Source organism: Schistocerca americana, chromosome 6 (assembly GCF_021461395.2).
Source record: "Schistocerca americana isolate TAMUIC-IGC-003095 chromosome 6, iqSchAmer2.1, whole genome shotgun sequence".
Lineage (NCBI taxonomy): Eukaryota > Metazoa > Arthropoda > Insecta > Orthoptera > Acrididae > Schistocerca > Schistocerca americana.
Genome location: NC_060124.1, coordinates 492,652,192 through 492,675,454, shown reverse-complemented (window position 1 = coordinate 492,675,454; position 23,263 = coordinate 492,652,192). Strand labels below are relative to the sequence as shown.

The 23,263-nt window shown below is 44.2% G+C and overlaps 1 protein-coding gene and 1 non-coding gene across 2 annotated transcripts in view; both read left to right on the top strand.

Moving 5' to 3' along the window:
- Positions 1-23,263, top strand: part of LOC124619490 — an 880,976-nt gene that overhangs the window by 14,760 nt on the left and 842,953 nt on the right. The window lies entirely within an intron of this gene.
- On the top strand, positions 13,143-13,217 carry Trnat-cgu. The gene has a single exon. It is a non-coding gene; the product is annotated as a tRNA-Thr (tRNA).

Here is a 23,263-nt window from a genome sequence, read left to right as displayed (position 1 = left end):
CAAATCAGACCTATATGGGAAAAGCCAGCAGTAACAGGTCGTTGGCTGGTTGGGTCGTTACTTCATTTGGGGGAGGAGACCAAACAGCGAGGTCATCGGTACCATCGGATTAGGGAAGAATGGGGAAGCAAGTCGGCCGTGCTCTTTCAAAGGAACCATCCCGGCATTTGCTGCCTGAAGCGATCTAGGGAAATCACAGAAAACATAAATCAGGATGGCCGGAGGCAGGTGTATACTGTCGTCCTCCCGAATGCGAGTCCAGTGTGCTAACCACTGCGCCACCTAGCTCGGTCAAGTAATAGTAAGAGTAAGAGTTCAACATTTGACGTTACTGTGCATTGTACACCTTAATTTGTTAGATTGTATTCTTTAACTACGGTAATAATCTATCACAATTAGCTTACCACTAGAGTTCGATCTTCTGTCCTGTCAATAATGTAACAGAAAACACCCTTACTACAACAAATGCGGCGACACAAAGATGCATACACTGAAGGCAAAACAACCTTGACTCTGTGAGGAACTAGCCCTGTGTTGCAACGTTTCCTATTTAACGCGGATTAGCCTCTTGAGCGGAATAGCCCCGCTGTACTCTGTATGGCGTTGATAACCTCAGCTGAGCTACAGATACATATCATGTTTCCAGAATGAATTTTCACTTTGCAGCGGAGTGTGCCCTGATGCGAAACTTCCTGGCCGCTTAAAACTGTGTGCCGATTCGAGACTCGAAGCATGGATCTTTGCATTTTGCGTCCAAGTATCAAAGTAGGAGATGTATTGGTGTGAGTACAGGTTTGAGGAAAGGTTGTGAGTCATGCTTAGATAGCCCAATTGGCAGAGCACTTGCCTGCGGAAGGCAAAGGTGCCGGGGTCGAGTTGCAGTCCGGCACATAATTTTAATCTGCCAAGAGGTTTCATATAGAATGTCGACGTCACCAGATATTAACGTAAGCGAGAGATCTTCGGTTAAGTTACTATGGTGAGGATTAACGCTACGGCGTTGGTTGTGATGCACATCAACTGTACTTTTTTGTCTGTCGTACATAACCCAAAGAGAGACACAGACAGATATACAGGGTGTTATAAAAAGGTACGGCCAAACTTTCAGGAAACATTCCTCACACACAAATAAAGAAAAGATGTTATGTGGACATGTGTCCGGAAACGCTTAATTTCCATGTTAGAGCTCATTTTAGTTTCGACAGTATGTACTGCTCAATGGAGCACGTTATCATGATTTCGTAGGGATACTCTACCTGTGCTGCTAGAATACGGCCGGCCGCTGGTGGCCGAGCGGTTCTGGCGCTACAGTCTGGAACCGCGCGACCGCTACGGTCGCAGGTTCGAATCCTGCCTCGGGCATGGATGTGTGTGTTGTCCTTAGGTTAGTTAGGTTTAAGTAGTTCTAAGTTCTAGGGGACTTATGACCTCAGCAGTTGAGTCCCATAGTGCTCAGAGCCATTTGAACCAGTTGCTAGAATATGTGCCTTTACAAGTACGACACAACATGTGGTTCGTGCACGATGGAGCTCCTGCACATTTCAGTCGAAGTGTTCGTACGCTTCTCAACAACAGATTCGGTGACCGATGGATTGGTAGAGGCGGACCAATTCCATGGCCTCCACGCTCTCCTGACCTCAACCCTCTTGACTTCCATTTATGGGGGCATTTGAAAGCTCTTGTCTACGCAATCCCGGTACCAAATGTAGAGACTCTTCGTGCTCGTATTGTGGACGGCTGTGGTACAATACGCCATTCTCCAGGCTGCATCAGCGCATCAGGTATTCCATGTGACGGAGGGTGGATCCATGTATCCTCGCTAACGGAGGACATTTTGAACATTTCCTGTAACAAAGTGTTTGAAGTCACGCTGGTACGTTCTGTTGCTGTGTGTTTCCATTCCATGATTAATGTGATTTGAAGAGAAGTAATAAAATGAGCTCTAACATGGAAAGTAAGCATTTCCGGATACATGTCCACATAACATATTTTCTTTCTTTGTGTGTGAGGAATGTTTCCTGAAAGTTTGGCCGTACCTTTTTGTAACACCCTGTATAAAATGTTGTACTGTGGTCGTCTTGGCGACGTAGTCAATAGTGGTGTCAGCTAAACGTCTTTGCTCTGCTTATCTTGACAACGAAACGTTTCTGTGGTATTTCTAGAAAGTTTATTTTCCGTTGTTACTATCATGTGCTTGTGAGCACTGACGGATAATTCAGTTACTTTAGCTGTAGAATAAAAGGGTTCATCTCAGCATTCTGTCCAACTCAGCCAGTACTCTGCCTGTTTGCACACAACGACTTGACTCTCCTGTTCCCATCCCGGCGTTTATTCTAAAGACTTTTCGTTCCCTGTTGACCCTTAGCTTTTCACACGTATGTAAATGCCTGTGCGACCCCTTTTGTCGCCGCTCACTTCATTCGTCGACAACGTGATTTCCCAATTCCGAGTGCTGGTTTGTGTCTGTAGTGGGCCGTCCCTCTCGTTCCGTCACTTGAGCATTCTCCAGTAGCACTCCGGCTGTTCTTCCTTCCAGCTTGAACAGCTTGTTGTCAACAATTGCACTCGGAGCTGACAGCCGTGCAGCGTCCGTCGCCCCACGGCTTTTAACTGACCCCTCTGGCCACTCCTTTATCCATTTTCGTTTACATCCCCTGCCTGACAACTGCTAGGGAGCAAAGGGGTTGTTGCGTTGCAATGGTGTTCCAGCTTGCAGCAGATGGTAGAGGTAACGGTAAGCGGTCTGTTGCAGAGTAACACAGAATGGAAGTCTATGTTTCGGGGAATATCCGCTGCAGTGCGTCTGTTGGTCGCGAGCCCAGGAGACTGTTCAGACAGGTCCTCACAACTAGGCAACGTCGTTTTTGCATGGATAGATGACTGAGGACACTGTAAGGGTTAACTGCACCAAGGAACTTCGGAGACGGTACTGTGTTTGTTGACGATAGGGAGAACGGAAAGAAATCGCCGACAAAGGTGAAAGAAAGAGAGAATGAGTGAGAGAGAGAGCGTATGTGAGTTGAGAGATGGAGAGTATTTGAGAGAGGAAGAGAGAAAATAAGAGATCTAGAGGGAGAATTCGAGAGCTAGAGAGAGAGTATTTGAGAATACGAGACAGAGAACTAGAGAGATGAAGAGAGAGGATGGAGGGTAGAGAGAGAATGACACGAAAAGAGATTTACAGATAGATGGAGAGAGAAGAAGGGAGTAGGTACGAGGGAATTATGATGGAATTTGAGGCATGGAGAGTAATGAAAGAGGGAGAGGAGACAGAGATGATTTTTTGCGAGAGATAGATTGAGGAAGAGAATTCGACAGAGAGAGAAGGAGAAAAGTGACTACCAGAAATAGGGGGAGAAATTGAGAGGTTGACAGGGCGACGGAGGCAGAGAGAGAACAAGAATTTTGCAACAAAAAGCACGACAGAATCCACGGAAGAAAATGCTAACTGAGGAAAGTATAATTTGATTTACTGAGTTTTATGCTGGTTAAATTTGAAAACGAGATGTACTGGGCGTCCGTCCAAAGAGTTGTCAAGTAAACTTTCTCTGGTGTTTCGGCAAATATTCGCAATTTCGTTTTTGCTATGTGTAGTTGGAGGCAGCCTAATAAACACTGCTTATCACATCTTTCATGCAACGCCCAATTTCAACGGGAAGCGTCGGTTTGTTTTCCCGTACAAACAAAATTATTTTTCCAGCGGAAAGTTTCGTGCGCATTTGATAGAGCGGTCTCAAATTGGTTAAGTGAGGTACTCGTTTTATCGGTGTGTATTAACGTAGACAGTAAAATACGAAGAATACCCAGTGATCCAGCATTACCCTGGTCAGTGCTGACAGCTACCGGCACCCACTGTAGCTGCTGCAGTACACGTTATTCTTAGAGTTTTACTTTCTCTTTTAATACACACCGATAAATCGAATATCGCACTTAACTTAACTGGGCTCGCTCTATCAGATGGACGTGAGAATTCGCTTGAAAAATTCTTTTGCTTTTAACGGGAAACAAGCCGACGTTTTCCGTCGACAATGCGTGTCGCATGAAAGATGTAATGAGCAGTATTTTGTTTGGGCTGACTCCAGCTGCAGACTGCAAAAACAAAGTTGCAAATATGTATTGAAATATCAGAGAAAATGCGCCCGACGGCGCATTCAGTATACAAGAAGAAGAAACAGTACACTGTATGTATAATAGATATCGCTTTCTATCGGTAAAAAGGTGAGTACTTGTTATCAACGTTTAGAGCGTCCGAAAACACACCGGGTAGTATGATCAGACCATTTATTACTCTAAGTTAAGGGTTACTACATTATTCGTAACAATAATATACAGAAAACTGGAAAAGAAAATGGGCGCTCTGTTAGAAGATGATACGTTTGACCTATTAGGAAAGGTAGAGGCTAGGCAAGGCATGGGCACGAGAGAGACGCAGTACTCGCGTTGTGGTTGATAATGGAAGCAAGACTGAAGAAAAATCAAGACACGTTCATAGAATTTGTCGACATGGAAAAAGCGTTCGACAATGTCAGATGGTAGAAGACTTTCGATATTCTGGGAAAAATAGCGCTAAGCTATAGGGAAAGACGGAAGTGCAAACATAAGACTGGAAGACCAAGAAAGAAGTGTTCTTATTAAGACTTTCGCCCCTATTGGTCTATATATACATCGCAGAATCAATGATTGAAATAAAAGCAAGGTTCAGTAATGGGATTTAAATTCAAGGTGAAGGATATCGGTGATAAGATTCGCTGATGACATTGCTATCCTCAGTGAAAGGGAAGAAGAATTGCAGGAATGGAATGAACAGTCTAATGAGTACAGAATATGGGTTGAGAGTAAATCGAAGAAAGACGAAAGTAATGAGAAGTAGCAGAAATAAGATCAGTGAAAAACTTACCATCGCAATTAGTGCTAGCTTGGTAACAGAATAACCCATGATAGATGGAGCAAGGAGGACATAAGAAGCAGACTAGCACTGGCAAAAAGGGCATTCCTGGCCAAGAGAAGTCTACTGGAATCAAACATGGGTCTTAATTTGAGAAATAAATTGAGAATGTACTTTTGGAGCACAGCACTGTATTGTAGTGAACAAGGACTGTGGCGAAGCAGGAACAGAAGAGAGCAGAAGCACTTGAGATGTGGTACTACTGAAGAATGTTTAAAATTAGTTGGACTGATGTAGTAAGGAACTAAGGAGGTACTCCGCAGAATCGGCGAGGAAAAGAACTTATGGGAAACTTTGTCAGAAAGAAGGGAGGGTGTGATAGGACATCTGTTATGACATCAGGGAACAATTTACATGGTACTAGAGGCATCTGAAGAGGGTAAAAACAGTAGAGGAAGACAGAGATTGGAATACATACAGCAAGTAATGGAGGACGAAGGTTGCAAGTGCTACTCTAAGATGAGGAAGTTAGCACAGGAGAGGAATTCGTGGCGAGATGGATCAAACCAGTCAGAAGGCCAACGGGATTACCCAGAGAATAGAAGAGAATATGAGGATAGAATATGAGGATGGGTAGTAGTGAACTTCTAAACCTTTACACTGATAGAAAGCTAAGCACCAGAGTTCGATGTGTTTTAATACGCCAGTTGATGACCGATTAAAGGTAACTCACGAAAAAGCGTTTGTATCACCAGGTCTTTAAAAAAAATCGCTTCTTGCACCTGTCGCTGATATACGTTGAACGTTTAACGCTATGAACACCGGTGGGGTGGAAAACCAGAATCTGCTCTGTAGGAATCAACATTGATTCCGGAAACAGCGATCGTGTGAGACCCACCTCGCTTTATTTGTTCATGAGACCCAGAAAATATTAGATACAGGCTCCCAGGTAGATGCTATTTTCCTTGACTTCCGGAAGGCGTTCGATACAGTTCCGCACTGTCGCCTGATAAACAAAGTAAGAGCCTACGGAATATCAGACCAGCTGTGTGGCTGGATTGAAGAGTTTTTAGCAAACATAACACAGCATGTTGTTCTCAATGGAGAGACATCTACAGAAGTTAAAGTAACCTCTGGCGTGCCACAGGGGAGTGTTATGGCAACAGTGCTTTTCACAATATATATAAATGACCTAGTAGATAGTGTCGGAAGTTCCATGCGGCTTTTCGCGGATGATGCTGTAGTATACAGAGAAATTGCAGCATTGGCAACTGAACCTTAACATAGGCAAATGTAATCTATTGCGAATACATAGAAAGAAGGATCCTTTATTGTATGATTATATGATAGCGGAACAAACACTGGTAGCAGTTACTTCTGTAAAATATCTGGGAGTATGCGTGCGGAACGATTTGAAGTGGAATGATCATGTAAAATTAATTGTTGGTAAGGTGGATGCCAGGTTGAGATTCATTGGGAGATTCCTTAGAAAAAGTAGTCCATCAACAAAGGAGGTGGCTTACAAAACACTCGTTCGACCTATACTTGAGTATTGCTCATCAGTGTGGGATCCGTACCAGGTCGGGTTGACAGAGGAGATAGAGAAGATCCAAAGAAGATTGGCGCGTTTCGTCACAGGGTTATTTGGTAAGCGCGATAGCGTTACGGAGATGTTTAATAAACTCAAGTGGCAGACTCTGCAAGAGAGGCGCTCTGCATCGCGGTGTAGCTTGCTCGCCAGGTTTCGAGAGGGTGCGTTTCTGGATGAGGTATCGAATATATTGCTTCGCCCTACTTATACCTCCCGAGGAGATCACGAATGTAAAATTAGAGAGATTAGAGCGCGCACGGAGGCTTTCAGACAGTCGTTCTTCCCGCGAACCATACGCGACTGGAACAGGAAAGGGAGGTAATGACAGTGGCACGTAAAGTGCCCTCCTGCACACACCCTTGGGTGGCTTTCGGAGTATAAATGTAGATGTAGATGCGGCAGTGTACCTTGTTGTGGGAGCGAACCAAGCCGGCCCTTGCTGCAGCTGCCCGGCGTTGAGCAACCCGTGGTAATGAACCAGGCGGCTTGGCGCGGTTGCCTTCACTCTCAAAGTGTCGCGTCTTACGTCACGGCAGGTAACGGTGCTGCAGACGCCTTTCGTAACGCCGGCTGCTCTCCGGATCAGCGTTGCCTCCACGTGACACAGCCGGCGGGATGACGGCCAGGCCGGATGCACTCTACAAGGCGCGGCCCACACTGTCTGGAATGTGTCACACAGGCTGTTCGGCCCCCGCTCACCCCGGCACCTGCGGTGTGGAAGTCGGGAAAACATTTACACCTATACTCCACATGGTCCGTCTTAGGCTGCGACCACAGCGGAAACGATATCGGAGGATTCCGCCGACGACCGACATCGACCGAAGACGGCCGATCGTTTCAAATCAGTGCGCCACTCCGTGCATGGTCACAATGTGGCCGACCTCATCGTCCGAACGTACATACTTGGCACGACAACCGGTGAAATTCGGGTCCGTTTTTTTTTTTCGGTCATAATGGCCAGAACGACACAAAACGTGAACTGTGAGAAACTGATCAGTTTAGTCAAAGGTGGAGTTTGGCCAGAACAACTTGAAACGTGAACTGTGAGAAACTGATCAGTTTAGTCAAAGGTGGAGTTTGGCCAGAACGACACGAAACGTGAACTGTGAGAAACTGATCAGTTTAGTCAAAGGTGGAGTTTGGCCAGAACGACACAAAACGTGAACTGTGAGAAACTGATCAGTTTAGTCAAAGGTGGAGTTTGGCCAGAACGACTTGAAACGTGAACTGTGAGAAACTGATCAGTTTAGTCAAAGGTGGAGTTTGGCCAGAACGACACGAAACGTGAACTGTGAGAAACTGATCAGTTTAGTCAAAGGTGGAGTTTGGCCAGAACGACACAAAACGTGAACTGTGAGAAACTGATCAGTTTAGTCAAAGGTGGAGTTTGGCCAGAACGACTTGAAACGTGAACTGTGAGAAACTGATCAGTTTAGTCAAAGGTGGAGTTTGGCCAGAACGACTTGAAACGTGAACTGTGAGAAACTGATCAGTTTAGTCAAAGGTGGAGTTTGGCCAGAACGACACGAAACGTGAACTGTGAGAAACTGATCAGTTTAGTCAAAGGCGGAGTTTGTGGTATCCTGAGCATAAAAAAATGTCATAACGGGGGAACAGTTCAGAATCTATGGACTCAAATCGCAGGTATCAAGCCACAAAATTTCTGATAAAGATTTTAGTTACTTGTGGTTATCAGAAACTTTAAGTGTGGATCACAACCTGAAAAAAATAATTTGTTAATGTGACAAGGATGGCTTATCTTCTGCTTAAAGTTACTTTAGTGGATCTTTTTGGGCTGTGGTAGGTGGACACCAGCTGTCTACAAATTATTGTTACTGCTTACTGGCGTGGTTTTTAGGGCAGTAGGGTAGAGATTCTGTTACGTGAAGTGGTTTGCAAAAGTGGTGTACGTATTTGTTCAAATGTGTGTGAAATCTTACGGGACTTAACTGCTAATGTCATCAGTCCCTAAGCTTACACGCTACTTAACCTAAATTATCCTAAGGACAAACACACACACCCATGCCCGAGGGAGGGGACCAGCCGGTGTACGTATTTGCTTCCACTTTTTAGTGCCTTAGGTGTTCAGACTATCTTCATACGTATACTGAATGACAGCCATTCAACTTTAATTGACGTATGCCTGCACAACGTTATATAAATTCAGCAAAACAGATTTCGAGTAGGTTCCTGCTTGTAGAGGTGTGATTCCAGGTCTATTGAAAAAAAGATCCAATTCTCACATTAAAGATGCGGTTCTGGTTGAAGTAAAACCAGAAGTGACACTCTGATATTTGAAATCTGTAGGTTAGATCTTTCTAATGATTAGGCCGTACCACGTTCTGAAAAGCACAGTTTCAAAGTTTTTGTGTGATGTACTAGATGTTATTTACGATGCTCTAAATACTAATTAAAAATCTAATATTTTCACTCTTGCACATCAAATACCTCTACTAATAAATTTTTAATTTTTTATATACCGAATTTTGAAGCTGTGCAAGTGCACTAAAGGACACTATAATATTGTTGATTTTCTTTATTAAAAGCAACATTCAATCTGAAATAATGCTGTCCCCCCAGGAATATCGTTACTTCCTTTTTCAAATTCACGAGGTTAGTACTTAGAGCGCAGTGAAGTTACTATAATCTGATTATCTGAATATCCTGCCAGTGCTGCATTAATTTTTACCATTTTTAAAGAGAGTTGCTGTGAACCCAGAAAGCCACCTTTCATTAATTAGATAATACTTGCTTCCTTACACACAAATTTTATCCGTAGTAAAATAGAAACATGTACTTTCACCACGTAAATTATTTATGTGCTCGTAACCTCAATGGCAAAAACTGTACAGGCCAAAGTCGCACATCATGCCGCCCTAGCATAGTAAACCACGCTCTGTTTTTTGAGAGATCATTAGTGCAGTGTACCACAAAAACTACATATTTTCGTAATACACGCGTATAAACATGAATAACATCAATTAGGGCCTGTTAGTTTCTAAGGCGGTTGTCCCTTGTGACGCTAATCGCTGGTGAGAGAAGGAAAATGGCGTTACAAAGTTAAAGCGTTTTCAACTTTTGTTGCATGGTGTTTTCCCCTTCACCTCGTATATTCGTAAAACTGGTCTGGTAATTCCAGTAACTGAGGACAGAGTGTACCGTAATCGCCACGTTCGTTTCGAGACAGATACAACTCATGTACATGCATCTTTTAATAGCGAAAGCCGTACTGCAGCATTCGTATTCAATCACAGATGCATCGTGGTATCCATCCCGTCCTTAGAGGTTATAAGACAACCTAATTCATACATAAAATAGGTTGTAACATAACCTAACGTAATCTCCTCTATCCCGTCAAAAACTGACGAATGAAATCGGACGCACAGTGACCAAGCTGTTGGTCGATGTTATTGGGCAACCTGTAGCGACGACGTCTGACGACCGTTGTCGGTGCCACTGCGAACGCAGGCTTCCACGAACAACCGGTCACAATCGACCTCTCGTGCTGGGTGCGCGTCATGTGACTGTGCGTAAAGCGCATTTTACACGAGTCTCAATCGACTAATCGTGGTAAGGAAGTCTACTGCAGCGCCCCTGGCGTTTGATTCCAGTACTAGATCTCCATTCACACTTGTGTGTGTTTCTGTTTATACGAGGTGTGTTAAAAAAGTATCGGGAATTTCGTAATTTCACGGGCTTTATTTCCATTTTCGTTGCTGGTAAACACGTCTGAAGCGTATGTGTACCATTGAGTGTGTATATCTGTGGAGCGAGCGTAGTCTGCTGCGCATGTTCTCAACGTCAAACTGGGCCAGTCACGTGATTCTGGGACGATGCTGCGTGTTAACAGTTTGCGGTAATAGCGAAACTTGAATATTACACGTATTCGCCTTGTTTCTTATACGATTCTGAACGTTTGAGTTTTAATAATAGCTGTGGTGCAGCATTGTCGTTATGGATATAAAGAGAAGTATGTGAAAGGAGGATCAGTTACTTTTCTTAGGTATGTACAACTGTAGAGAGAATTTCTACAATTTAATGCAGTGTGTTTACAAGTGCTAGACAAATTTGCAAGTGTGTCTGAGTAAAGTGCCAGTCAGTGCACAAATATTGGTGTTACTAAAAAATATATGATAAAATTTATACATGACAATCTGAGTAATTTCCTCTAATTTATGCAGGTTCTCAAACCTTTATGTGTAGGCCCTGTCTAAGTCTTCCTGCGTGAGACAGTTTCCTATACAGTGTAATTGTAACGTAATTAATTAAAATAGGTATCTGATAATATGAGTAAGTGAAATAGAAAACGTGAAAAAAAATTAAAAAATATTGGCCGACTTTTATTATTTAGTTACCGAAAAAGCGTAAAGAAAGTGGAATCTGAGCTACGATACTGTAGCTAGAAAGCAGAATAGCATTGCTCTTCACATGTTTGAGCTTTCTTCAGTCCCTGGGATGAAATTGTTACGATGTCTGTAAAACGCCTGTACAAAGTTTGACAGTACTTCTGAAGGTGAGCTAGCTGTACAGCGAAGTAGTAACACTCAAAATACGCCAACCGCTATAAGGGCTAAAATGTGCCGTCCCAAAATCACGTGACTTGAGCTGCAAGAGATGCTGCAGACATAATTCTCGTTCTGCGCATCAGAATACTCACTCCATAAGTGTTCATGATGTGTACATTGATGGCATATTTGATGTCTAATCTGTCATTACTTGTCAAGAAGGATACATATGTTTCCTTAAGAGTGGCGATTAGGCGATTATTAATTTCTTTTAAAAACGGACCAGAGAATTTACTTTAAATTTTGCTTTAAGAATGGAATAAAATGTTGTGAAGTTTTAGAAAGGTTGAATGTTGCTTTTCGTAAGTCTGATATGAGGGAAACAAGGAGTTGCGAATGGTATAAGCGTTTCCAAGATGGCCGTGAAGAAGTTGAAGATGATGAACTTTCCAGCAGGCCCACGTCGTCAACAGCCGATGGGAACGTGGAAAAACTGGAAGAAGTGATCGCAAAATCACAATCAGAGAAGTTGCTGATGATGTTGGTATATCAGCTGGCTCAAACCATGAAATCGTTTCGGATATTTTGGTCATGGAATGTATGGAAGCAAAATTTGTGCCAAAGGTGTTGAATTTCGAGCAAAAACAGCGGCGAATGGAAGTTGCTGAGGAGTTAGTCAACAACGACGTAGAGCTGCTGCAACGTGTCATAACAGGTGACGAAACGTGGGTGCACAGGTGTAATTTCGAAACTAAGTCTCAGTCATCCCGGTGGAGGCATGCTGGATCCCCAAGGCAGAAAAAAGCTCGATCGAATGTGAAGGTTCTTCGAGTTTAACGGCACGGTGCATCATGAACTCTTGCCTTAAGGTCAAACGACCAATAAGGAGAAGTTTAACGCCGTTTGCGCGAAACAGTCCGAAAAAAAAAACGTCCGGCTTTATTGTAGAACAATTCGTAGCTTTTGCAGCACGATAATGCATCTGGTGACACTTCATTGCTTGTACGTAAATTTTTGGCGAAACCTACACTCTAATGATGCTCCAGCCTCCGTATTCGCCAGATATGGCTGCCTTCAATTTTTTTATGCATCCAGAAATAAAGAGAACCTTAAAGGGCCGTCCCTTTACAAGCTTAGATGAGATTAAAAGCGCATCGCTGAAAGAGCTAAGTGCAAAGGTCGAATTTCATAAGTGTTCCGGGGATTGGAAGAAGCGCTGGTATAAATGTATATTATCTGATTGGGACTGCTTTGAAGGAGATTACGTTAATGTAGACGAATTAATAAACTTATTTCCAAAAAATGAAAAATTCCCGATACTTTTTGAAAACAACTCTTACGTTGGCACCGAAACTTCTTTGGTTGTCACTGGTGTATGTTGTGGAAGTGAGACTATGAGAGACCGTGTTCCTTATGGAAAGTGGAAATTTTGTATCATTGAGGAAGCGTGGGAGTGATATTAGTCATCAGTTGATTGTACAAGGAGCAGAGTTCCAAAATTCTGAATATGCTAAGTACTGCACTTATATAGAAACAGGGGATGGTGGCATCTTCTGCCGACATCGAACTAAATCAATTCTCTCTGCGCTCAGTATTGAATAGTAACGGATACTATGCCTTCGTAATCTTTGTTTTATTCTTCAATGCGTTTTGATGACACATTGCGAATGATGCACAAGGCTTTGATATTTTTCCTACAATTGTTCTCACAACAAGTATCTGAAAGAAAAAGTTATCTAGAATTTATAGTACCTCCACAAAAAAGCACACACACTGTATGGATGAGAGCTTAAATAGATAATTTTTCTGTAGCGCAAGTTGTGTCAACGGTGTAAAAGTCAGCTCTTATGAAAGAGAAGAGCAGTTTGTGTTGTTAGTTTGGCTCTTAGAAAGATAATAAAACTCAAACGATAAAGTAAAAAGTCGGTATCTACTGCCTATGAAGTATTATTTGATGTTTCTACAATGAAATTTTCACTCTGCAGCGGAGTGTGCGCTGATATGAAACTTCCTGGCAGATTAAAACTGTGTGCCGGACCGAGACTCGAACTTGGGACCTTTGCCTTTCGCTGGCAAGTGCTCTACCAATTGAGCTACCCAAGCACGAAGGTAGGAGACGAGGTATGGCGGAATTAAAGCTGTGAGGACGGGGCGTGAGTCGTGCTTGGGTAGCTCAGTTGGTAGAGCACTTGCCCGCGTAAGGCAAAGGTCCCGAGTTCGAGTCTCGGCCCGGCACACAGTTTTAATCTGCCAGGAAGTTTCATTATTTGATGTATTTGTGTGTATTTATTTTCTCAGGCCAATAAATGATGATATTTTATAATGGCTTGGGTCGTAAATAAACTCTGTTATCATAAAAATGGTCTAGTCCATGACGAAAATATTGTCATTTAAAAAAAATAACGAGACTGCGAAATCAAAACTCATAAAATTGTCTAATACTGTTCTTCAATCGCATTCCATAGTGATGTTATAATGGTGTGTGTCCGGATTAATCATATAATAATATAAAATGTAATAACTGGAGACCTAATTGAGATAATTATTGACGTCTTGCTTCAGCAGGTATGGTAACTCAAAATGTTTCCAGTCCTTGCTTGCAGCAGTTGGTACTTACGTGCGAATGAGCATGACTGCTTTGTTCACATAAACGTGCAGCTGTGTGGACTCCACAGCAGATGATGTTCTGTGTGCTTTCTCTCGAGGAGCTAAAGGCTCGTACATAGGTAGAACGCCGTTTACGGTGTTGAGTACGGACTGCGACGAACTGTCGATATTCCCAATTACGTAAAGTCAAGAAATGGGACAAGCGGCTTCGGGAAACTGGGAGTTTGCTTTCGATGTCGGGACATCATGCCAAGCACGCAGTTCCAGAGTCTACTGTTGACTTACTCCGTACGTCCTTCCAGCGGAGTCCGCGTAAGTCAATCCGACAAGCAAGTAGGCAGTTACAGTTACCTCGTTTGACAGTACACGATGTCGTCCGTAAAAGGTTACGCCTACGGGCGAGCAAACTGCAGCTTCGTCACAAAATCAAGCCTGAGGGCAGGCCGCGGCGGATGGCATTCACTGAGACACTTCTGGCAAAAATATTTCGTCTGTTTCTCGGACGGGGGCAACATTTCACGCTTCTGGCATGGTAAATGCACTTACTCGCCGCATGTGGGAAAATAAAACGCCCCACGTGACTCTCCGAAAGTGAATGTATGGTGTGAATTGTTGAAGGACAGGTTTATAGCACCATTCTTCTTCGCAGAGCATCTACATCTACATCCATACCCGGCAAGCCACCTGACGGTGTGTGGCGGAGGGTACCCTGAGTACCTCTATCGGTTCTCCCTTCTATTCCAGTCTCGTATTGTTCGTGGAATGAAGGATTCTCGGTATGCTTCTGTGTGGGCTCTAATCTCTCTAATTTTATCCTCATGGTCTCTTCGCGAGATATACGCAGGAGGCAGCAATATACTGCTTGACTCCTCGGTGAAGGCATGTTCTCGACACTTCAACAAAAGCCCGTACCGAGCTACTGAGCGTCTCTCCTGCAGAGTCTTCCACTGGAGTTTATCTATCATCTCCGTAACGCTTTCGCGATTACTAAATGATCCTGTAACGAAGCGCGCTGCTCTCCGTTGGATCTTCTATCAACCCTATCTGGTACGGATCCCACACTGCTGAGCAGTATTCAAGCAGTGGGCGAACAAGCGTACTGTAACCTACTTCCTTTGTTTTCGGATTGCATTTCCATAGGATTCTTCCAATGAATCTGTCTGGCATCTGCTTTACCGACGATCAACTTCATATGATCATTCCATTTTAAATCACTCCTAATGCGTACTCCCAGATAATTTATGGAATTAACTGCTTCTAGTTGCTGACCTGCTATTTTGTAGCTAAATGATAAGGGATCTATCATTCTATGTATTCGCAGCACATTACACTTGTCTACATTGAGATTCAACTGCCATTCCCTGCACCATGCGTCAATTCGCTGCAGATCCTCTTGCATTTCATTACAAATTTCCATTGTTACAATCTCTCGATACACCAGAGCATCATCTGTAAAAAGCCTCAGTGAACTTCCGATGTCATCCACCAGGTCATTTATGTATATTGTGAATAGCAACGGTCCTATGACACTCCCCTGCGGCACACCTGAAATCACTCTTACTTCGGAAGACTTCTCTCCATTGAGAATGACATGCTGCGTTCTGTTATCTAGGAACTCCTCAATCCAATCACACAACTGGTCTGATAGTCCTTATGCTCTTACTTTGTTCATTAAACTACTGTGGGGAACTGTATCGAACGCCTTGCGGAAGTCAAGAAACACGGCATCTACCTGTGAACCCGTGTCTATGGCCCTCTGAGTCTCGTGGACGAATAGCGCGAGCTGGGTTTCACATGACCGTCTTTTTCGAAACCTATGCTGATTCCTACAGAGTAGATTTCTAGTCTCCAGAAAAGTCATTATACTCGAACACAATACGTGCTCCAAAATTCTACAACTGATCGACGTTAGAGATATAGGTCTGTAGTTCTGCACATCTGTTCGGTGTCCCTTCTTGAAAACGCGGATGACTTGTGCCCTTTTCCAATCCTTTGGAACGCTACGCTCTTCTAGAGACCTACGGTACACCGCTGCAAGAAGGGGGGCAAGTTCCTTCGCGTACTCTGTGTAAAATCGAACTGGTATCCCATCAGGTCCAGCGGCCTTTCCTCTTTTGAGCGATTTTAATTGTTTCTCTATCCCTCTGTCGTCTATTTCGATATCTACCATTTTATCATCTGTGCGACAATCTAGAGAAGGAACTACAGTGCAATCTTCCTCTGTGAAACAGCTTTGGAAGAAGACATTTAGTATTTCGGCCTTTAGTCTGTCATCCTCTGTTTCAGTACCATTTTGGTCACAGAGTGTCTGGACATTTTGTTTTGATCCACCTACCGCTTTGACATAAGACCAAAGCAACAATGTATGTAGACATGTTGGAGCTGTATGCTGTGCCACAACCTCCTCGTGACGTGATCTTCCAACAAGATGGTACCAGGTGTATTTGAAAGAGTGCAAGATTCGCTAAGAACAAGAGATGAAGAATTTGTCTGAAAGCGTGGTAACCGCATTCAGCGCTACTTAGAGTGTCTATTTCTACGTAACAGACGGGAGAGAGAGGAGAGATTTGCCCATATCTCAACAGATAATGGTTTCCGGACGTATAATTGTAGGAACTTTTGTTCTAGTTTTGATCATTACTACCTCCTACAGGAATGTGTGACACATTTTTGACACCCTGTACTATTTATTGCACGGTGTGTTTCGAAACCTGTGGCTTCATCATCAGGTACATTTTAGTGGAAATTATACGAAGTTGCACCCTTACTTACTTCTGTGTGTTGTAAAATGGTTCAAATGGCTCTGAGCACTACGGGACTTAACTTCTGAGGTCATCAGTCCCCTAGAACTTAGAACTACTTAAACCTAACTAACCTAAGGACATCACACACATCAATTCCCGAGGCAGGATTCGAACCTGCGACCGTAGCGGTCGCGCGGTTCCAGACTGAAGCGCCTAGAACCGCTCAGCCACACCGGCCGGCTGTGTGTTGTATCGTTGAAGTTTGTAGAATATTTTCATTTGTATCACAGTTCCCTAATCACATTATCTGAATTTTCCGTCGGTGTTTGGCAGACCATGATAATAATATAAAACTGGAAAACACTTCCTAATGTTCTCCAAAATTACATGTATTTGGTCACGAACCGGCTTTCGGCTTCTCAAGTCATCTTCGGATGACAACTGAAGATGGTGTGAGAATCCGAGAGCCGGTTCGTGACCAAAAAAATGTAATTTTGCAGAACATTTGGAAATTTCTTTTTATATTTACATAAACTTTACGTTTTATCACTGGCGCACTTGTAATCAATGTAATAAATGAAAAGCACGTAAATAGATAATTTTTCTGTAGTGCAAGTTGTGTCAACGGTGTAAAAGTCAGCTCTTATGAAAGAGAGGAGCAGTTCATGATGTTAGTTTGGCTCTTAGAAAGATAACAAAACTCTAACGATAAAGTAAAAAGTCGGTATATACTGCCTATTAAGTACTGTTTGATGTGTTTGTATGTATTTATTTTCTCAGGCCAATAAATGATGATGTTTTATAATGGCTTGGATTGGAAATAATCTCTGTTATCATAAAAAATAGTGTAGTCCATGACGAAAATGTTGTCATTTTAAAAAAATACTGAGACTGCGAAATCAAAACTCTTAAATTGTCTTAATACTATTCTGCAATCGCATTCCATAGTGATGTTACAATGCTGTGTGTCCGGATTAATCATATAATAATATAAAATGTAATAACTGGAGACCTAATTGAGATAGTTATTGGCGTCTTGCTTCAACAGGTATGTTGTTCTACCAAGAACCGACGGAAGATTCTATTAATATGTAATCTATGTGTGATTTCTGTGGTTCGTTTTTCTGACTGCATGTTGCATGATTTATTTCACTGTTGAGGAGGTATTTTCACAAAAAGAAAGATAATAGGAGTAACAAACCGTATAAACCATAATAACATTGCTATCTATAACGAGCCGTCAGTGATCACTGGATACTTATACCAACATACTCAGAAAATATTCGTAAACAACCACCGAAATTTTCGCGGTGTACGAAGCTAATACGTTTTTATTTCGCTTTCGTGAGAAATGGAGCAATGTTAACGAAAAACCAGTAACTGATCCTGCATTTGTTCGTGCAAAAGATTCTTACAGAAAGTGCTTCCCATCTTTTAAAAATACTGCCGGAGAAAAAATTATTACACGTTTTTAGAGGTTTCCCATTCACTCAAGATTTATTGTTGCAACAGTGCATAGGGAGTACATGAAATGACTACTTTTACAGATCAGTAATACAAGGGTTTCTTACGTATCAGGAATCGACCCATGCAGAAACATATTAGTACGTGGTGTAGTCTCCACGGCTGGAAATGCAGGCTCTGTTTCTGGCATCCAGTCGGCCGTACAGATGGCGAATAGTGTACTGGGAGGCGTTATTCCACACTTGCTCGACCTCTTCACATAGTTCTGCAAGAGTTGCTCATTGACGAGTCGCGCCTCGTCCCATCATATTCCACAAGTGCTTGATTGAAGTCCGGGTATCATGCTCGCCAGGAAAGTTGCTGCACGTCTTACAGAGTACGTTGACAGAATGAGATTTTCACTCTGCAGCGGAGTGTGCGCCGATATGAAACTTCCTGGCAGATTAAAACTGTGTGCCGGACCGAGACTCCAACTCGGGACCTTTGCCTTTCGCGGGCAAGTGCTCTACCAACTGAGCTACCCAAGCACGACTCACGCCCCGTCCTCACAGCTTTACCTCTGCCAGTACCTCGTCTCCTACCTTCCGAACTTTACAATAGCTCTCCTGCGAAATTTACAGAACTAGCACTGCTGAAAGAAAGGATACTGCTGAGACATGGCTTAGCCACAGCCTGGGGGAGAGCTTCTGTAAAGTTTGGAAGGTAGCAGACGAGGTACTGGCAGAAGTAAAGCTGTGAGGACGGGGCGTGAGTCGTGCTTGGGTAGCTCAGTCGGTAGGGCACTTGCCCGCGAAAGGCAAAGGTCCCGAGTTCGAGTCTCGGTCCGGCACAGTTTTAATCTGCCAGGAAGTTTCAGAGTACGTTGAGTTTCACGAGCAGTGTGTGGGCAAGCATTATCTTGTTGGAGTAAGACATCACCTTCCTGTTGCAAGGACGGCAAAGGAACGGGTCTAACGACATTCTGCATGTGCTGAGCGCTGGTTAGCGTCCCCTCCAGAAACACCAAAGGTGAACGAGAGCTGTAGCTCATCGCACATCGGACCATCAGGCTTGGGGTGCAGCAGTGTCTCGTGGACGAATGCATCCTATGAGACTACGTCCTACGCGCAAACGACCATCACTTGCGTGCACTCACAATCTGCTGTCATCGGTAAGACCACGGCGCACTATTCCATCATCCAAGTGATCCTCTGACGGCACCAATTGAGCTTTGCACGTCGATGCTGTGATGTGAGTGGGAGACGAGCAAGAGGTGTGCGTGCCCGTAGTCCCAGTGTTAATAACCGGTTCGTAACAGTTCGTGTTGACATGTCTGGGATCACAAGCACTCTTAACTGTGTTGTGGTAGCTCTACGATCTGCCACTGCCGCCATTCAGGAGTCTGTTTCCGCCATTGCCCGTTCTGGACGTTTGGTGGTCTTGGTTTGGACGCCAGGTCACGTTGGCATCCCGGGGAACGAACGTGTTGACAGGCTGGCCAAAGGGGCGCTCGACGCCCCAGCTTTGGAGATCGGCCTCACGGCTCCCGATCAGCAGCTGGTGTTGCGCCGTAAGGTGCTTGGGATATGGTCTGCTGAGTGGCGAGGCTTGACAATGCCTAATAAACTGCGGGCTGTCAAGGAGACGACCGATGTGTGGCGCTCCTCCCTGCGGTCTTCTCGCAGGGACTCTGTTATCCTGTGTCGGCTCCGCATCGGCCATACATACCTGACGCACGGCCATCTTTTGCGTCAGGAGGACCCCCCCCCCCCTGTGTCGGTGTGGGTCTCGGCTGACGGTCGCCCGCATTTTATTGGAGTGTCCCCGACCGCGCACCCTTCGGCAGTCTTTTAATTTCCCGGGCACCTTGCCTTTGATTTTATGCGACGATGCCTCCATGGCTGACAATGTTTTACATTTTATCCGTGCTAGTCCTTTTTATGGATCCATTTAGGGGGGTCCTGCACTTTTCCGTTTCTGTGTCTTTTGTCCTCGCGTCTCTCCATATTTGTTGCTGTTTTGGTGTCTCATCGGATGGTTGACTCTTTCCCTTTTTTGTTGTCGTGGTCAGTCAACCAGTCTCCGGCCATCTTCTTTTCTTCTATTTCTTTCTGTCTGGTGTTCGTCTGTACTCTTCTTTTCTGTAGTGTTCGTTGCCTAATTTGTTTCCTTGGGGTTTTATCTGCTCTGCGACTTTGTCTCGCTTGTTTTTGGAATGGGGGACTGATGACCTTAGCTGTTTAGTCCCCCTTAAACATCCCAACAACCACCACCACCACCGCCCTTACAATACGACGCTCGTGGCGGGCGTCTGTGCTGCCTGGACGCCCAGAACCTCGTCTACAGGAGTGAGAATGTTCACGTGACCACTGATACCATTAGCGTTGCACAACTGACGCAGCACTTCCAATTCGTGTGGCAGTTCTCCGAAAGAACCATCCCGTCACTAGGAAGGCTACAATTTGACCACTTTCGCGCACGCTCAGTCGCTGCAGGAAGCACGCTTGCGTCTCGGTGTCACGGTTGCCTACTTGCTTCAAACATTTGCTCCACACTGAGCCTGTTGGCTAGGAGCTAACAAGGGAACCTCCCCATCGCACCCCTCTCAGATTTAGTTATAAGTTGGCACAGTGGATAGGCCTTGAAAAACTGACCACAGATCAATCGAGAAAACAGGAAGAAGCTATGTCGAACTATGAAAAAAATAAGCAAAATATACAAACTGAGTAGTCCATGCGCAAGGTAGGCAACATCAAGGATAATGCGAGCTCAGGGGCGCCGTGGTCCCTAGGTTAGCGTGAGCAACTGCGGAACGAAAAGTCCTTGGTTCAAGTCTTCCCTCGAGTGAAGCCGGCACGGTAGCTCAGCTTGTTCGGTCAGAGGGTAATGTGCCGTTTGTAATAAAAAAAACTGAGTTAACAGATCAACAACGAACTTAAATGGATGTCTTACGACGGCCGCCGCGAGCAGATGCAACGAACTAAAGCGAACAAAATGATTTTTTTTTTAAGTGGAAAGTTTACTTTCTTTATTTTCGCAAGGTTATGATCTGTCCGTTTATTGACGTCTCTGTTCACTGTAATAAGTTTAGTGTCTGTATTTTGCGACCGCACCGCAAAACCGTGCGATTAGTAGACGAAAGGACGTGCCTCTCCAATGGGAACCGAAAACATTTGATCGCAAGCTCATAGGTCAACCGATTTCTCCACAGGAAAACACGTCTGATATATTCTATACGATACTGGTGACGGCATGTGCGTCACATGACAGGAATATGTTTTCGACCCACCTAAATTGTACACCTGGCGAATGGGTAAAAAGATACTTCTACCTTGCCCGAGTTAGGTTTTCTTGTGGATGTGATAATCACTCCCAAAAAAGTGATGAAAACATAAGAGTTTGTCACATAAACTGCAACAAATGAATGCAGCAGTTTCACAGTCGCACAGTTTTCCCTGTGCTCTGTCAAAACATATGTTTTTAACGTTTTCAAATTTTTCCGTGTGTAGCCCGTCAAATCCTGCATATGTCCAAGCAAATCTGAACATGTCCTGGAATTTTGGAGAGCGAAGTTGATTATGTGTGAGTGCCTGAACTTTGAAAATTGTCTGAAAGTAAAAAATTGAACTTTTCACTCGAGGGAAGACGAACCAAGGACCTCTCGTTCCGCAGCTGCTCAAGCTAACCACGGGACCACAACGCTCCTGAGCACACCACTTTCCTTGACGTTGCCTATCTTGTGCATGGACTACTCAGTATGTATATTTTGCTAATTTTTTTCATCCACACAACTTGTTCCTGCTTTCTCGATTGATCTGTGTTCAGTTTTTCAAGGCCTATCCACTGTGCCAACTTATAACTAAATCTGAGGGGGGTGCGATGGTGAGGTTCCCTTGTGAGCCTTGTGGCTGCGAACATTCCTCATTAAAGGTTAGACACAGATGGCACTCTGGAAGCTATGCCTCTGCGCTGTCTGTTGGCGGTTGACGTATAAACCATTATCAGGACATCTACCAAACCCCATGTCACATATGTCGTTATCGGATCAAAATCGACATCGCCTTTCCAGGTGCTCTATTTTTTTTTCCGGCAGTGTATGTTCCTGGCGAAGAATATGAAGATCATCCTTAAATAACCGCCATAACGAACATGGAACATGTCGCGGTTAAGGACTTAGTAGCGGAAGTTGAAGAGAGGTTTTTAACTATAGTATCTCTTGCTGCCTGCATTTGGCAGCCGTGACTGGCCCTGCCCTTGGCCTTATGTTCCCGTGTTGAGCCAAATGCTGCGACCCGGCTGTTAATCATCGTAACAGGACGTAATCGTCTGAAGACTGCGTGGGGTAGGGGGACGCGAGCGTGGGGCGGGTGGGGGGTGGGGTCTGGAGTGGAGGGAGGGAAGGGGATGATGAAGCAGAGGCTGCAGTTGGGCGCTAAAGTGCTGCGGCGTCGTATTGCGAGCAGCTACTGTGTGCATTTTGCGCAACTGCTGGAGGTTTCTAAACGAGCGTTGGTGTCATGTCGTAACGTCTGTATCCCGCCATTACTCTCCGGCTGGGCGTAGAAACCCTTTCACCCACTTGGCAGTCGGTGGGCAGCATGGCCAAAACTTACTTTCCATTAGACAGAGAGAATAATGTGTAGACATTTTAAAATTCACATACTGAAAGTAGCGCGCGCAAGAACCAACAGGGACACGAAGTAAGAAGTGCTCTTATTAAAAAGGTGTTAGACGAGTACGTAGAGTTTCGCCCCTACTGTACAAGCTATACATCGAAGAAGCTGTGACGAAAATAAAAGAAAGGTTCAAGAGTAGAATTAAAATTCACTGATGACATTGCTATCTTCAGTTAAAGTGAAGAAGAATTACAGAATGTGTTGAATTAAATGAGCAGTCTAATGACTGCGGAATATGGGCTGAGAACAAATCGAAGAAAGTTGAAAGTAATGAGAAGTAGCAGAAATGAGAACAGATAGAAACTTAACTTCAGAATTCGAGATCACGAAGTGGACGAAGTTAAATGTTCAAATGTGTGTGAAATCTTATGGGACTTAACAGCTAAGGTCATCAGTCCCTAAGCTTACACACTAATTAACCTAAATTATCCTAAGGACAAACACACACACATGTCCAAGGGAGGACTCGAACCTCCGCCGGGATCAGCCGCACAGTCCATGACGGCAGCGCCTGAGACCGCTCGGATAATCCCGCGCGGCGGACGAAGTTAAAGGCATTATGCTACCTAGACGGCAAAGTAACCCATGATGGACGGGACAAGGGGTACGTGCAAAGCAGACTAACGCTGGTGAAAAGGGCATTCCTGGCGAAGAGAAGTCTGCTAATGTCCAACGTACGCCTTAATTTGAGGACAAAGTTTCTTAGAATATACGTTTGGAGCACAGCACTGTATGGTAGGGAAACGTGGAATAATGGACTGTGGGAAAACCGTAACATAGAAAAATCGAAGCATTTGCGATGTGGTGTTACA